Source organism: Eurosta solidaginis, chromosome X, assembly GCF_040869045.1.
Source record: "Eurosta solidaginis isolate ZX-2024a chromosome X, ASM4086904v1, whole genome shotgun sequence".
NCBI lineage: Eukaryota > Metazoa > Arthropoda > Insecta > Diptera > Tephritidae > Eurosta > Eurosta solidaginis.
Genome location: NC_090324.1, coordinates 213,886,698 through 213,906,114, shown reverse-complemented (window position 1 = coordinate 213,906,114; position 19,417 = coordinate 213,886,698).

Below are 19,417 nucleotides of genomic sequence, written 5' to 3'. Positions count from 1 at the left end.
AAACTGCCTCGATACATTGTACAGATGCCAAGTCACACAAGTATATTGGGAAAAATAGTTGGAAGGTTTCGCCAGGAAAAATGTTGTGATTTAATAGATGTTGCCATGTAATAGACGTTGTGATGACGGGAAAATGTTGTTATAACATGCCATGTAATATAAGTGGCGTAAATACCATGGAAGAATGATGTTTTTTGTTGAATTTCGTAGTAAAAACTTTTTAGGTGCAATTATTTCTGCTTGTATCTAATGATATTTTGTCAGCCGACATGGCAACTCTAACTAAGTAAAAGACGATTTGAAGAGAGAAATCAAATAAGCGAGACGAAAGAGTCTGTCTCGAACCTTCAGAACGAAACGTCGTATTTAACACAATCATAATTCGCTTAAAATACATTAAAATGTATATTTATTTTTTTCTAATAATAGCCGTGTTTTTTAACACGCGTATATCCGTTTACGCTTAAACTTTATATTGACTGCTAAGAGACAAACTATAAATACACCTCTGAAATTGCTGCGCATAAATTTTGTCCTACTAAATTTCAATACGCATTATACTCAGATGTAACTGAAATATGTGTCTTTGTTTCACCCTGTACACTAATTCTATGTATTATATGTGTGTCCACAATTCATCGCAACTGATTCAGCTATATGTTATACCCTATGGCCATCAGAGCGTTGCGTCTCCGCTTTTCGGTACACCCTGTTGCTGTAGCTAGTTGTTTTACCACAGCCGCTAGATGGGTCTCCTAAGCATTATCTAAGCGAAGATAGGCGTTTTTTAACACGCGCAAACGAAACGTATACGCGAGTGTTAAAAAACACGGCTAATAATACTTTCTTCATTCAACATTAAATAAACTAGCGTGCGTCTAATAAATTATTCGGAACTCTGACAAACGTAAGTACATATGCCATCGTGATAGCATCAGAAGTGTGCGAAACCTATGCCACATTAAAAAAAAATTGTCGCGTTAATAATAATCAGAACATATTATTACAAATCTGCAAAATCTTTGCAACAATAAAAAGTGTTGTATTAATGATAAAATGCATTGAAAAACGAAAGCATGCATAGTAAATAGTTGTGAAATTGGAAAACAAGAAAAAAATAAAGAAACGGTAGTACACATAAATGTACATGCGTCTATATGTACATACGAACGTGCAACGCGTCGAGTTTGCAACGAACGGTCGGTTAAATTGAAAATTCTACGACTTTAGAGTTTCATCAGAAAAACGAAAGGGATAGCGAAAATATTCCTATACTAAAACATATGTGTGTTTATGTTGTATGCAAGAGCGTCGTTTCATTCATTTTAAAACATCACAAAACTTCTCAACTCGTAAAAGCTGAACTCGCATTTTCAATTTCTAATTAGACAAAAACATGAACTTTCGTAGTATGACAGTTAATGATCTGCGCAACAGATGTCGCGAGCGCGGAATTGCAAAGACGGGAAGCAAACACACTTTAATCGAACGACTCGAAGAATATGAAAATGTAAACAAAACCGCGAACGCGAACGCAAATGATACATTTATGAGTGCAAATGAAACGATGCTAATGCAAAGAATAAATGAATTAGAAAAAACAATTACCGATTTGCAAGTGAGTGTAACGCAACGAGAGTGTGAAATGCCAACGCAAAGCAAAAGCACTCAAGTAGTATCTGAATTTCGTCCGTCGGTTGGTTCGTCACCACAGTTCGAACAAATTACAAGTTGCAAAAATTCGTTTGTGTCGGTACCGCTTACGTGCGTGCCGCCAACTAGTTTATCATATACACACGCACATTCATCGCGAATGAGTACAAATATTCAACCACTGTATATATCAATAGCAAATGACGTGCACCCGTATATGCAAGTCAACGAGCATTCTTATTCTTATATGAGAATATTCATAGTGTAAATTATATGCCACCCATGTCTGTTTATAATGGGCATGCTCAGTTGTGTAATGACGAAAATTTCACGCAAACGCGATTTTATAATGAACCGAATATAAGAAGCAATATGCAGTCGAATAGTTTTCATGCTCATATGCAACAAAATCATCCATTTTCAAATGTAAATATACGACAAAATCCGTATAGTAATGTGAATGAAGTGATAGCACTTCTACCCGAATTCGGCCCGTCAAATGAAACATCACTAAGCGCAAATCAATTTATAAGAAGAATCGAAATGCTACGTACTGCATATCAGTGGAGTGACCAAGTGTTATTATTGGCCGTGCAGCAAAAATTAAAAGGGCATGCGAAATATTGGATTGATTGTCAAAATATTTTTAAATCGTGGTCGGAATTCGTCGCGAAATTTTGTATTGATTTTGCAACCGTTGAAAACGTCGCGGATATACACATAAAATTGGGACGAGCGCGTCGCCAACGTAACGAAACTCCGCAAGACTATTATTACAAAATGTTGTCGATGGGTACAAAAGGATGAATTCCTGAAGTTGCTATCGCGCGGTACATAATAAACGGCATTAACGACCACGATCTCCGTAGAAAGATCTCGAACGATTACGAAAATTGCAATAAGTTGCTACGCGATGTTTAAAATTATTCGCTGTACAATAACATAAAATACGAACCGCTGAACTATAAACAGAAAATCGACGAATATACGGCTACGTCCAAAAGCCAAACGAAAAATATTGGTCAACGTGAAATACCAGAAAACGCTAAAGTAGGTGAACGCGAAACACCTAAATCGGTTAAATGCTATAATTGTTTAAAAACGGGACATATTTCAATAAATTGTTCAGAACCACAACGTGTCGAAAGATGTGAGACTTGTAAACGTACAGGTCATAAAGCAATAAACTGTAAACAAGCGAAAGCAAAACCTAAACCAAATACGACAGTGAATAAAATAAATGATGTAATTCAAGATACAAACTTGACAAAAGTAATCAAAGTAAACGATTTCGAAACAAAAGCTATCATCTACTCTGGTAGTACGTGTTCGCTAATCCGTTTTCTATAGCCGAAAAAGTGGGCACACTTGTAGAATGTAAACGTGTTTTAAGAGGATTCGCAGGAGGCGAATATATGTGTAAAGCAAACATTTCAGTTGTACTTGAAATTGACAAAAATCATAACCAAGCCGTATTATTAGTGGTTAACGATGACCACATTGATGAAGATGTACTTCTCGGATGAGATGTGTTTTGTAATAACAAAAATAGGCTGGTTATAGAAAACAATAAATGTAGTTTCGAGAAATTAGAGAACGTGTCGAATATCTCAACGAATGAACGATCGGAATTGAAAGCTATAATTGAAGCAAACCGCGATATATTTTCTGAGTCTGTATCCGACCAAGGTACATGCACAGTCTCGAAAATGAATATCGAATTAACCAACGATAAGCCAATAACTTTAAAGCCATATAGAGTGCCGTTCGCTAAACGTAAAATAGTATCTGATATTGTATCTGAACTATTAACAAATCGAATAATTCGTCATTCGGAATCACCTTACGCGTCACCGGTCGTGTTAGTTGAAAAAGCCATTGGGGAATCGCGATTATGCGTGGACTATAGAGCGCTAATTAAAGTTACGGTGAAAAACCCATATTCCATGCCAATAATCGACGAACATTTCGCACAACTATCGTGAAATAGTTATTTTACGACATTGGACTTACGGATGGGATATCACCAAATAGAAATCGAAGAGTGTGCGAAAAAGTTTACTGCTTTCGTGACTACGAATGGTCACTATGGATTCAATAGAATGCCATATGGCCTGGTAAATGCGCCTTCTGTATTCCAACAAGTAATGAATAAAATAATTGCGAAAATGAGAGCGGGTGAAATACTCGTATACTTGGATGAAGTCATAATTCCAAGTAAAACGGTTAAAGAAGGTTTATCACGTCTTACAAAATTCTTAAATACCTTACGAGAAAATGGTTTAACACTACGTTTTTCAAAATGTAATTTTCTGGCTGAATAAATACACTATTTAGGCCACGTAATAAATAAAAATGGTAGAAAAGAAAATAATCGCTATCAAAAACTTTAAAGTACCATCTAGTATAACGGAAACTAGACGATTTTTGGGTTTAACTGGGTTCTTCCGGAAAATTCGTGCCGGAATACGCGCTAATTTCGAAACCAATAACGAAACTTCTCGCGAAATCAAACGAATCTTTTGTATGGGGTCGTGAACAACAAGAAGCATTCGAAACCTTGATCGAACGTTTAAGCAACGCTCCAATTCTCGCGTTGTACGATAGGATGGCCGAGCATGAAGTACACACCGACGCATGTAGTGTTGGCCTTACCGGTGTGCTACTTCAGTCAAACGACAATAAAACGTGGAAACCAGTATTTTATTTTAGTAGGCATTGCACGAGTGCAGAAAGTAATTATCATGCGTACGAACTCGAGGTACTCGCCGTAGTCGAATCCCTCGAATGCTTTCGAATGTATGTACTAGGCAAGCATTTTCGCCTAGTAACGGACTGTTCTGCCATAGCTAAAGTCAAAACTAATAAAGAATTAAAATATCGTATCGCGCGTTGGATGAATTTTAGAATCTGATTTCGATATAATTCATCGCCAAGGCACCCGTATGGCTCATGTCGACGCTTTAAGTCGCGCACCAAATCAGCCACCAAACGACGTAGAACCGGCTGGGTTGGTAATGAAAGTTAATACTTCATCCGAAGACTGGCTCTTGAAAATGCAGTTGCAAGATCCAACGTTATCATCGATAGTATCAGTACTTAAGCAAGAGAAGAAAACAGATCAAGACGCCCAAATTCAACAAGATTACGAAATCAAAGATCACCGATTATATCGCCGTACGAAAGATGGGTTACGATTCGTTGTGCCAAAATCAGTTCGTTGGAGAGTAGTGCATTCTTGCCATGACGAAATGGGGCATTTTACACTCGACAAAACGATCCAACGAATTTCGACACATTTTTGGTTTCCCGCAAATACGTTAAAGATTATTTAGCAGCATGTCCAGATTGTTGCTACAACAAATCTGGTCACGGTGTGGCTGAAGGTAGGCTGCATTATAGTGAACCTGATCCCATGCCATTTCGGGTTCTTCACGTCGATCACTTAGGACCTTTCGTCAATCGTGGAAATTGCTACGTTCTGGCAATATCCGATAGTTTTTCCAAATGGTAGTGAAGCCAGTACGCAACACGAAAACCACCGCGGAAATCAACGCACTAAACGATATGACAAGCTACTTTGGACTGCCTGTCAAAATCATCACCGATAGAGGTACACGTTTTACCTCGAAGCAATTCGAACAGTTTTGTGAAAAAAATTCGATCCAACATATTAAAACGCCGTACGTACACCTCGCGCCAACGGCCAGGTTGAGCGAGCTAACCAAACCATATTAAATTATCTTCGAACATCAACCGATAAACCGAAAGAGTGGGATTGTCATCTACGAAACGTGCAATGGTCAGTCAACTTACAGCGCAACGATACGTCAGGTTATTCACCGAACGAACTAATTTTTAATTTTCGTCTCCGCGATATCGTACAAAATAAGATAATTGCAGCTATTCACGATACAACCGATAATCCGAATCCGCTACCAATCGACGAAAAACGGCAACAAGCCCTTGAACTTTTAACCACGAACGAGAAAAATGGAAACGTAGGTTCGACGATAAGCACCGTACTCCGACAACATACACTGAAGGTAGCCTCGTTGTTATTGAGAACGAGCCAGCAGCAACTGGCGAATCGAGAAAGCTGGAACCCAAGTTTCGCGGTCCATACGTTATTACTCGAAGCTTGGGAAACGACCGATACCTCATAGAAGATATTCCTGGTATAAAAATAACAAATCGCAAATTCTGCTCAATATTTATTACCGACAAAATAAAGCCCTGGTGTCACAGTGCACCCGAATACGACGACGACGACGACGACCCTGATCAAATCGAGGTCGATTTGGAGTCAGAAAGGCCGAATTGTTAGCCGACATGGCAACTCTAACTAAGTAAAAGACGATTTGAGGAGAGAAATCAAATGAGCGAGACGAAGGAGTCTGTCTCGAACCTTCAGAACGAAACGTCGTATTTAACACAATCATAATTCGCTTAATATACATTAAAATGAATATTCATTTTTTTCTAATAATAATACTTTCTTCATTTAACATTAAGTAAACTAGCGTGCGTCTAATAAATTATTCGGAACTCTGACAAACGTAAGTACATATGCCATCGTGATAATTTTAAATTCAGAACTTCCTTCAAACATATTGTTTGCGCGGCGTAGGCTGTCACCCGTCCCATCACCCTCTTGTACATACGTATAGCTATGAATTTACATATATTCCGTATCTTGTATTGTGTTCGACTATATTGAATTATATTATATTGAATTACCCCCAAAATCAATACAAGGCATTTACCCTTAAATTCCCTATTGGGTCTCCTCATGGACGTGTGGCAGCCTCCACCGCGAAAATCCACCAAATTTAACTCGCCGCAATCCGAAGCAAGGCGATCTGACATCACCGCCAGCTGTCAAAGCGGTCATCATATAATTTTTTTCGCTTGGGATTATTGATGTAATTTTTGCGTTCCTAAAACCAACATTTTTGCTTCTTGATCGATCAACGTTTCTTATTAATTATTATTGCTCATATAGTTTGTGCCAGAAGTATTTTTTTTATAACAAACATAAATTGGCGAAAGCTGCACTGTGCATTGAATTTTGTGAACTTGTAAATATAGAAGGCGCAATTCTACATAAAGGATCGCCGTCATTGTGCATATGCAGAAACCTAACAAAAAATCAAAAATATAGTGAACAAAACTAAAACCTACAGAAAATTGTATTTTATTTAGCAGTTGCGTATATTACCCTGAATTATAAGGGTATCAACCCATATTCAAACGTGAAAATCTCTGGTGTTTGATGAATCACGGCACTTAGGTATCAAACAACTGTGTTGACGGACAGTTTTCCCCCAATCCACAAACTACCGTGGCGCATGTTACAGTTCCTATCCTAGGTTTGGAACGGACATTTATTATTACTACCGCGCTAACATCGGAGGAAGTACCATTACAAATTAACACTTAACGTAGCATCATTCTGATCGAGGAGAAGCACCACTAAACCAAAATCACTAAGCTATTCCAGTATCCACACGCATAAGTATCTTCGACTGCTCGGATCAGTGCTTCAAACCGGAAGATAAGCGACAGCAAGAACAGCATTAGCAACAAGACATCATTCAGCAGTCTAGACCGTGCGCAACCCTACCTACAAACCGGTGAGTACCCGCCTCTAAATCATCTACATATAGAAACTGATGCGGTGTTGGCCAAATTAAATAGACATTGGCAAATCCGCCATTTTGTACACCGCGTGGCGCAGCCGCGATGTCACGGTCGCCATATAATATATATTTATGTGTGTATGACATATATGTTGGTAGGCCATACATGGGTTTTTGATTATAATGAATTGATTGCGGCTTGTCTCCAAATACACCTGCTGGACTGTAGCCGACACTCAATAAACTGAAAGATGGTTTTTCTGGTTTGCGTTGGGATTTCAACTAAGTTACTTTATTTAACACTTTTTATTCAATTTTATGTTGAAGCACTCTATGCTTATATTGCATTTTTCAATTACAATTGTTACAAGCTAAAAACGTAAGTTTAATAATTGGTAAAAAGATGTGTCCGCTATTGCTGCCGAAAATATAATGGCCGAGTCACTCACGCACTGGGTTGCATTTTGCCTGTGTTTGCGACATCAGCTGATGTGTGCTTGATGTGTTGAGTTTGAAAAAGGTGCCATTACAAGGCTTCCAAAATTTCAGATTTGCATGTGTTTAGGCCACAGGCCTAAATATATCTCCCCCCCCCCCCCCCCCTCGTAACATAATTTTCTTCGTTTACTACCACCCACATATGCTTGTGATTACTAATACACACGGGCATGTGTGAGTGGTGGTACGCATGTATCTTAGAGTTTTACCGCTGTGAGCCCGCGGTATAGCAACTTTGTTGCCGGGAAACCCAACGAAGGAGCTGTATCTCGGGTTCATCGGCTTATGTCGCAAAGAGGCTCGCCCTCTTTTGATCCAGCAGCCAGCAAAGGAACACGTAATCGCCCGTTCACAGAACATCGAAGAAGCAGTAAAATCGTGATATAATCAAAGCGAAACTTCAGCATTAAGTCAAGGAAGCATAGAAAACATTGGTGATAAAGTCAAGAAGCCCGCAATTATTATTCACACAGGAATACATTGTTATCAGCAATTTGCACACAACCACTCCCTTGGTGATACCAGCAAGTTCATATTGGAAACGACAACATCGAAAAATTTGAATCAGTACTCCGGATATTCAATATAACGAAGGTACGTGGTTTTATAAACATTCCGTGCTAGGTAGGGTTTTCCCTTTCATTTGTTAATAAAAATTTCAAAAATAAAATTATAAATCTGTGGAAAGTGTCTCCCATTACTAAAAACCGTGCAAGTGATTTTGTTGTGAAGTGAGATCCTTTCTGTGCAAAATAGAAAAAAAGGGCTTAACGCAGTTATTTAAAGTTTGTGCATCACGCCTTGTGACTATCCGGAATAATCCCCCACCAGCGGTAAGATTTTCCGGACACAGCTCAAGGTAGCACAACACTGCTCTAAAAGGTTAACATAACCTCAACACCGCTTAGCGCCACCTTTCTAATTTCGCTTTTGCAAGATTTTCATTTTCAAAATATTCACCGAAATAAATTTTGATCTGTTAAGGTTATTTAAACAAAGAAATTAATCTAATTTGCACGCATTTGTTCACATTGAATTAAACAAATTTTTCCACATAAAAATCACTTGCGCCTATTTACACCGGCAGTACGTTTGCAATTTAGTTTGTTGCTTTATCACAAAGTGCACTTAGTTTCATACACACATATTGACGTTGTTGTTTGGGTGGCCAATAGCCTTATTCCTTGCACAATTATTTGAAATATTGAAGAATTATTATTCTCATTTGCGGCAATACACAAATCAGTTTTTACTGACCTAATTTTGTGATACAAAAGTTCACAGTCCTTGGTTAAATTACCAAAAGTCCATAACAAGCGTTCATATATTTTTATCTTCACTGACACAATTTTTTCACTAGCCATTACTTATTGGCTTACACAATTTGTTAACACAGCTGCATTAGCACATTCCTTAACATTTACGTGCGTGCGCGCCGTTGCCACCACGAAATTGTACTTATCCCACTTGGCACATAAGCCTCTGTACAGTCTTTTCACGTTAGCCATAACTTATCGGCTTACACAATCAATTGGTAAATTTGTGCATACATACGCATACACCAAACCCTTTCACTTGTCACATTATCACTTCCAAGTTCTGCCCTTTGGCGACATTTTCACTCACTACTCTCTGCAAAGGCAATTTCTGTATAAACTTTTGGGTTTTTATTTTTATCCACAATGGAGACCTATACACGCCAAGCAGATGCAGTGACGGAGTATGAAAATGACTTCAACGACATGTCACCTTCACAACACAGTAAACACTCCCTAATATACCAAAGGGATGAGTTAAAAACTCTGTGGGAAGCTACGAAGGTGACATACGAAAAGCTCTTAGGTTCATCAGAGCTTGATTCAAAGGACTTATCGGCTATCAAGAAGAAGCATAAAATGTGCTATTTTAGCTTCCTAAAGTGTCAGGCGGCAATAGCTGAGCTTTTGGAAAATTTTGAAAAGAAAGATAAGAAAGTAGATGTCTCAGATAACATGGAATATCATGTGCGCCTGCCAGCATGTGATACGGATATTTTCAAAGGTGACTATATTTCATGGCCGTCTTTTAGGGACATGTTTACTGCCATATATATTAATAATAGTAAACTCCATGCAGTGCAAAAACTATACTATTTAAGGCAAAAAACTCAAGGGGAGGCCAAAGAGATAGTGGAACGGTGTTCCTTAACAACAGACGGTTTCGATACAGCGTGGAAAAATTTATGTGACCGATACGAAAACAAACGTATCTTGGTCAATGCCCAATTAAAAATTCTTTTTAGTTTAAAAGCAGTTGAGAGCGAATGCGGTAGCTCCATTAAAAAACTGCAACGTGAAATAAACAATTGTATCTCAGCGCTTCAATGTCACAAGATTGACATATCAAACTGGGATGCAATTCTAACGTATTTGTGCTCCACAAAACTGCCAGAAACCACACTGGCTCTATGGGAACAAACCATAGAAAATAAAACAGAAATTTCAAAATGGGCAGATATGGATAAATTCTTATCCAGCAGATTCCAAACGTTGGAAACTGTCGTAGATATAAGAGGGGATACGGTTTCAAAACCCTCTAAGCCACATGCTTCTCGTTCCTCGGCAGATACATCGTCGAAACGATTAGGGTCCTACCAGGCAAGTGCAGCAACAGCCAAACCTACGTGTAAGATGTGCAAAAGTCCTGCACATCGAATTTCAAAGTGTGAAAAGTTCTTACGTTTAACACCCAATAAACGGTTTGAACAAATTAAGAGCAGCCGTGGGTGTATAAACTGCCTTTCTGCTGGCCATTCGGTGACAAGGTGCACCAGCCAAATGAACTGTACCACATGTCATTTAAGACATCATACGCTGCTTCATATTTCGAATCAGCCAAAACCAACAAATACTTCCGACACGATCGGAGCATCTACCTCACGGGAAGCTCAAATACGACGCAATGCTGAAAGAGAAAACGCTCCGATTAATAATGTGAACTCATGTTTCGCAAACACAAATAAAGGGGTATTACTAGGGACAGCTCAGGTCAAGATTCATTTTAATGGTGTTGACTATTCGGCGAGAGCCCTAATAGACTCGGGATCTGAATGTTCATTCATTACCGAGAAACTAAAGCGCAGAATTAATCTGCCATCCAAACACCTGCATGCCCAAGTTTCGGGCATCAATAATACAATGTCTGCACAAGTAAAAGAAGCGTGCAACATACAACTGCGGTCACCAACCGACCCATTAATCGAGATCAATACGATCATGCTGGTTTTACCACAACTGACAGGGAATCTTCCAACTTGCCGAATAAATGCAATGACTAGGCAAGCATTCCCTGACTTAGTACTGGCTGACAAAAGATTCGTTGTCAATGAGCCAGTCGACTTAATTCTGGGCGGAGACATATACCCCCAAATTATGCTAGGCGGTATCAGGAAGGACGTGCTAAACACATTAATAGCACAGGAAACGGTGTTCGGCTGGATTTTGACAGGCCGGACAGATGCGGTTGATACAAATAAGACCCTAGTTTCATATTTCAATGAGGTCACTTTAGATAAACAATTGGCGGCTTTTTGGGAGATAGAGGAAATTCCAAAGAAAAGGAGCATCAATAACGATGAAACTTACTGCGAGGAGCTATACAAATCCACAACAGTTCGGAACAACGATGGCAAATACGTAGTCTCCTTACCCTTTAGGAAAGAGTTTAACTTAGGCCCCTCATTAAGAAGTGCGTGCTCTCAATTCTATCGCAACGAGACACGACTTTCGAAAAACCCAGTCCTTCAAACGGAATACAATAGAGTTGTATCCGAATATGAAACTTTAGGGCACATGAAACAAATAGGCAATATTTCGCCAGACTCAAATGACTGTTACTTCCTACCTCACCATGCTGTTATAAAGGAGGGAAGTACAACGACAAAAGTCAGAGTCGTATTTAATGCATCTTGTCCTACCACTAATGGCAAAAGTCTAAATGATGCCTTATATCCAGGTCCGATTCTTCAATCCGACCTGACAGTTCTTATACTACGTTGGCGGCTGTTCAAATACGTATTTAACAGCGACATAGAGAAAATGTATCGCCAAATATGGGTCAATGAAGACCAAACAAAATATCAGCGAATCATATTTCGCAAATGCCCCAAAAACCCAATTAACATTTATGAATTGAAAACGGTAACCTTTGGGGTTAATTGTGCTCCGTATCTTGCGATTCGAACGCTGCACCAACTAGCTGATGACGTGGAGGCATCGCATCCAATGGCAGCAGATATACTGCGAAATTGCATGTACGTTGATGACGTACTCGCCGGTGGACACAGCATCGAAATTGCAATCAAGGCAAGGGACGAAGTATCATTGGCATTGCAATCGGCAGGTTTCCCATTGCGAAAATGGACGTCCAACTGCAAGAAAATCCTACAGGGTATACCGAAGCAACACCTATTAAGCGAGGATTTTCTTGAGTTTGAAGACACCAGCATGGTAAAAGCACTCGGTATCAGGTGGAACGCCCATTTCGACTACTTTTACTTCACAGCGAAACCCTTTGACAATAACCACGCCGTAACAAAAAGGTCAATACTTTCTGCGATCGCAAAACTTTTCGACCCTCTTGGCTGGCTGGCACCAGTCGTAATTGTAGCCAAAATAATAATGCAAAATATTTGGTTGGAAGGGACAGGCTGGGATGAAGATGTGTCTGAAACTACTCTACATCGGTGGCAATCATTCATGACGGACTACGAAAAGATCAACGATATACGCATACCGCGATGGGTTCACTACACATTGAAGGACAATGTCGAAATACATGGATTCAGCGATGCCTCGGAAAAAGCATATGCCGCCACTGTTTTCCTGAGGGTACAAACAAAGGATCAAGTCTTCACCAACCTGTTGATGGCCAAAACGAGAGTAGCCCCGGTCAAAACCATATCATTGCCACGACTGGAACTCTGCGGCGCAGTCCTACTTGCAGAAATTATAGAGTCGGCCATAGAAAATATGCAACTTTCAAACATTAAAGTAACCCTTTGGACAGATTCGACTATAGTACTGGCATGGATCCGAAAACCACCATGTTCGTGGTCAACGTTCGTGGCACATCGAATAACTAAAATCATCGATAAAGTAGGAGACAAAGTATGGCGGCACGTAGACTCCGCGTCAAATCCTGCAGATTTGGCGAGCAGAGGCCTCTACGCTTCGGACCTAATAAACAATTCTTTGTGGTGGCAGGGACCTTCTTGGTTACAAGAAGACAACGAAAATTGGCCAACACAAGAAGAAGATTACAATACGAATATGGAGGAAAAGAGGGTGAAAGTTCATACAACTTTGGTGAAAAATAACTTTGATATTCTGGATAGGTTTTCCGATTTACCAAGGGCTTTGCGGGTTATATCCTATATTCTTCGGTTTTTCCAGAATACGCACCCAAAAATTAAAGCCTCCTTGAAAAGGGATTCTCATTCGATCGCTCCTGACGAAATAGAAAAAACAACGCGAAGATTGATAACAATATGCCAGAGGCAACATTATCAAGAAGAGTACGCAAACTTGAAGTCAGGAAATCTAATAAATGGGAAGAGTAAGATTCTACCCCTGAACCCATATATAGATGAAGAAGGCATCATTCGAACTGGGGGGCGAACTGGGGCATCGAAAGACATGTCCCATAATGAAAGTCATCCCATTATTCTTCCTTATACTTGCAGGTTATCCAGACTTATCGTCCAATCCTCTCATGAGACCACCCTGCATGGAGGGAACCAGCTGATGCTACGTCATATCCGCACTCAGTACTGGATCCCACGCGTTAAAGTCATGATAAGGTCGGTTATCCACAACTGTAAAGTCTGCACTATTTACAGGAAGCGGACACAAACGCAACTTATGGGGATCCTTCCGAAAGAGCGCACCACCTTTACTAGGGCCTTCACTAACACTGGGGTAGATTTCGCGGGACCATTCGATATAAAATCCTACAGAGGGAGGGGATGTCGAATTTCGAAAGGATACGTCTGCCTGTTTGTCTGCTTTTCGACGAAAGCCATCCATCTAGAAGCGACAAACGACCTTAGTACCGGGTCCTTCCTAGCTGCCTTCGCCAGATTCGTATCCAGACGAGGCTGTCCGAAAAACGTTTACTCCGACAATGGTACTAACTTTGTCGGAGCTTCTCGATCTTTACGATCCGAGTTTAAAGCATTTCTGCGTGAAGCAAGGGACGGAACGTTGACTAAATATAGCCATCACATTATAGAATGGCATTTTATACCGCCAAGCGCTCCTCACATGGGAGGTTTGTGGGAAGCGGGGGTAAAAAGTTTTAAGACCCATTTTAAAAAGATCGCGTCTGATCATAAATATACTCTCGAAGAGTTTACAACCCTCTTATGTCGAATTGAGGCCTGCCTCAACTCGAGACCTCTAAGTCCCTCATCCAACGACCCTTCCGACCTGGAGCCGCTTACTCCAGGCCATTTTCTCGTAGGTGGGCATCTTTTAGCTCCACCTGAACTCGACTGTAGTGAAAACCCTGCCTCCATTGTAAACCGATGGCAAAAGATGAAAGCCCTTCATCAGACCTTTTGCAAAAGATGGAAATCGGAACACCTCACCGAGATCCAGAAACGGTATAAATGGAAACATCCACAATCCAACTTAAAACCCGGGGACCTAGTCGTCATCAAGGAGGATAATCTACAACCGAACGAGTGGAAAATGGGGAGAGTCGTCAACACACACCCAGGTTCCGATAACCGTGTACGTGTTGTTGACGTTCATACAATGAAGGGACAAATTACCCGACCAATCGCGAAACTGGTACTACTTCCGCCCAACGACAACGAAAATGAACTTTAATAGTCCATATTCCTTATTCCCAAGCAACCCAGCTCTCGTTCACCCAGAACGAGGCCAACAAACCAATAACCCAGCTCTCGTTCACCCCGAACGAGGCCAACACACAAATAACCCAGCTCTCGTTCACCCCGAACGGGGCCAACAAACCAATAACCCAGCTCTCGTCCCCCAGAACGAGGCCAACATACCCTAACGCAGATTCACTATCTGCCACAGAATCCGCAATCAAATCTCCCATATATGATATCCCATATGAACCAAACTTCGAAATTTAAAAGTATTTTCGAATAAGAAACTAATGTATCGTCGGGAGGAAAATGTACCTTAAATGTGATTATTCTTGAGTACTCATTTATGATTCATATTTCGAACGTTTACTGGGTATAACCCAAATTATTTGCAAAAAGGCAGTGGTATGTTGACACTAGCATCTGCCTTTTTATAATTACCGCTGAACATACTTTCAAAAACAGTGGAAGTACTGGAGGGTATAAATTTCACCTCCAACAAGTTTGGCATTTACCCCTTCATCAATAATAAAACTGCAATCAACTGGTGAGGAAGCTTAAGTTATGCCAATCTTCAATGTTAGATTGGGCTGTATTGCCTAGAAAGCGTAGTACGTGACGTGAAATTTCTGGTTTTCTTTTGTGTTTGAGGGTCGGATTTTATTGTCAATCTAACAAATGACAATGAAAAATTAATTATCTGCAATAATTTACGAAAATAGAAGAACATCATAAATAATAAAGATTTAAGTTTTTGCTGCATTTGCAACAAAGGATAATCGGCTTTGCTTGATTAGGCACAACATCTACATATGAGTAGTTGCATGCAGTTTACTTTGATTGCCCTAATGGTTAAGGAGGAAACGGCTGCTATCCATTTTAACTACTTGTGTAAAAGCGTAATAATTGCTTGGGGTTGCTAACGGAGGTTCGCTTAATGAAGCGAGTGGCTCGGTACCTTTCATTTCAAAAAATTACCCAATCAATGGTGCATAAAGCGCATGCGGTCTCCTTTTTTTACAGGAGAAACTAATATCCGAAGTCAACATCCTTTTTTTCTGGTGTGGGGGATTTTCAACACTGTGAATACATACAAGTGGCGAATGTTTGATAAAAACGTTCACAGCAGTAAACAGCCTCGATCACCTCTTCAATCGCTGTTCGAGTACTTAAATCATCTGCTCAATAGCCCTTGTCAAACATTTTGTAGACGATTGGTATATTGCATTAGTTGCATATTTTGACATGTTTGCATAGTTAATCAATTAACTTGATTTTCAAAAATGAATATTAATATTTAGTCTGATTTTCTGTATACACATGTAAAAGAAATGCTGAGTTAGAACATAAATGTTCAATTTATGGCACTTCAATTTATGGCAATGGAGGGATAGGAAGATTTTTCACTGGTATGTATTCCCAATGGTTTTAAATTTTTTGTTACATTTACATACATTGATAAAACACTCACCAATCTAATACCGAAACGGGCACCGCATTTTGAAAGCTCACAGCGCTATGAAAGTACAGTGCAACGTGAAGTTGTAAGAAGTCCCAATCCTCTTGAATTGGCTCAATTTACCACCGCCAGTCATGTGCTTTTGTATGACATCATTGATGAGCAATATTTCACCTTGTTTCATGGTCAAGTCATCTTCCGTGTGGAAGCTTAACACCTCCTACGAAATCAAAGGTAAAGTTTGAAATAATTAGAACCAATTAAAAAATTCATACTATAAAAAAAATACATACACGTTAGGCGGAACTTCTTTCGACACCCCATCCTCTACTCGTGTTTCACTTCATCATCATGAGCTAAATATAGAGAACGCGGCCGCTCAAGGGCTAAAGCATATTGTTTGCTCTTTTTGGTAACCTCTTGATCGAAAATATCATCCTCCTTCACTTCAAGTCCAGAAGATAAATCCCATTCAGTTGCGGGCAGAGGTTGTGAAATGACACGTGCCGCAGACGCCACAGCAGGTTTAGCGTGCTTTGTAATGCCACCACCCTCCATAAACAGCTTTCTTCTGGTCAGACGTAAACGTAAAAGAGAAGCTGACATACTACGCAAAAGAATTAAACAAAGAAAAAACCTTCAAAAAAAAAAAAAAACATGTTTCTCGTCCGACGGTCGTATTACTTGCTCCCCATATGCTACAGGTGTACGCCTACTTGGATTCTCTGATAATTGTTCGATTTATCCGCATCACCAAAATTATTCTAGTGGGAATAGGATAGCAAAACCATTATCAGAGCTTCTAACAATGACTGCACATTCAGATACAGTACTAAGTACTAGATTCAGCGGTGTTTTCAATAAAGCGAACCAAATCCAACTGCTAGAGGTAGTCACGAACCCACCCAAGATGTCTTAATAAATATCAATCGTAGGCAACGAGGAAGCCGAATACCATCAAGCCCATCTAACTCTGCGGTAGTGATGCCCTTTCGTCAGTATGCAGCAACCGGTAGTAGCAGCGCGTCAGGTAGCAGTGGTAGTAGAAGTACTTCAACAACTACTGGCAATAATGGTAATGATCACAATTCCATGCCTGCATTTGTTCCCGATATTTGGGCAGCTGAGGTTACTCTGCAGGATCGAGCATCTCGGCAAAACCGCGAACGCGAAACCAATTCTACAAATGTTTACAATTTTGTATATGCAATAAGCAGTGGCGTTCGGCCTTCAGCTGCATCAAATGCTGATTCAAGTTCACCGCGATATTGTCTCGAAACCCCGGTTTAAGATTTCTACGTGGTGCAACAGTATATATAAACGGGAATGACCGCTTGCCTGGACACCAAAATTATTTAGATGATGTATATATTAGTAGCGACAGTTCTGATAGCGAAGAGCTTACTTCTCGACAGCAATTATCGAACGAACCGCGTACTTTGTCGCCTATTTCAATATCGTCAGGGACATCAACGAGACGAGGCAGACATCGCAGTCAACGTTATATTTTTCAAAACACCAAAGATGCAAACAGACGTCGGCAACAATTAGCTATATTGGCATTGCGTTCTATTTGTTGTGTTGCTGCAACACCTGAGAGCAAACACTACGGTGTTTATTGTGATACAGTGCGCATTATAGCGAGGTATGTACATGAAACCAACAATAGGCGCCAAATATTGGACGATGTACCTAGAACATTTGCGTTATTTGCATCACATCATTGCATCACATCATTGGCTGACAAAAGATTCTTTGTCAATGAGCCAGTCGACTTAATTCTGGGCGGAGACATATACCCCCAAATTATGCTAGGCGGTATCAGGAAGGACGTGCTAAACACATTAATAGCACAGGAAACGGTGTTCGGCTGGATTTTGACAGGCCGGACAGATGCGGTTGATACAAATAAGACCCTAGTTTCATATTTCAATGAGGTCACTTTAGATAAACAATTGGCGGCTTTTTGGGAGATAGAGGAAATTCCAAAGAAAAGGAGCATCAATAACGATGAAACTTACTGCGAGGAGCTATACAAATCCACAACAGTTCGGAACAACGATGGCAAATACATAGTCTCCTTACCCTTTAGGAAAGAGTTTAACTTAGGCCCCTCATTAAGAAGTGCGTGCTCTCAATTCTATCGCAACGAGACACGACTTGCGAAAAACCCAGTCCTTCAAACGGAATACAATAGAGTTGTATCCGAATATGAAACTTTAGGGCACATGAAACAAATAGGCAATATTTCGCCAGACTCAAATGACTGTTACTTCCTACCTCACCATGCTGTTATAAAGGAGGGAAGTACAACGACAAAAGTCAGAGTCGTATTTAATGCATCTTGTCCTACCACTAATGGCAAAAGTCTAAATGATGCCTTATATCCAGGTCCGATTCTTCAATCCGACCTGACAGTTCTTATACTACGTTGGCGGCTGTTCAAATACGTATTTAACAGCGACATAGAGAAAATGTATCGCCAAATATGGGTCAATGAAGACCAAACAAAATATCAGCGAATCATATTTCGCAAATGCCCCAAAAACCCAATTAACATTTATGAATTGAAAACGGTAACCTTTGGGGTTAATTGTGCTCCGTATCTTGCGATTCGAACGCTGCACCAACTAGCTGATGACGTGGAGGCATCGCATCCAATGGCAGCAGATATACTGCGAAATTGCATGTACGTTGATGACGTACTCGCCGGTGGACACAGCATCGAAATTGCAATCAAGGCAAGGGACGAAGTATCATTGGCATTGCAATCGGCAGGTTTCCCATTGCGAAAATGGACGTCCAACTGCAAGAAAATCCTACAGGGTATACCGAAGCAACACCTATTAAGCGAGGATTTTCTTGAGTTTGAAGACACCAGCATGGTAAAAGCACTCGGTATCAGGTGGAACGCCCATTTCGACTACTTTTACTTCACAGCGAAACCCTTTGACAATAACCACGCCGTAACAAAAAGGTCAATACTTTCTGCGATCGCAAAACTTTTCGACCCTCTTGGCTGGCTGGCACCAGTCGTAATTGTAGCCAAAATAATAATGCAAAATATTTGGTTGGAAGGGACAGGCTGGGATGAAGATGTGTCTGAAACTACTCTACATCGGTGGCAATCATTCATGACGGACTACGAAAAGATCAACGATATACGCATACCGCGATGGGTTCACTACACATTGAAGGACAATGTCGAAATACATGGATTCAGCGATGCCTCGGAAAAAGCATATGCCGCCACTGTTTTCCTGAGGGTACAAACAAAGGATCAAG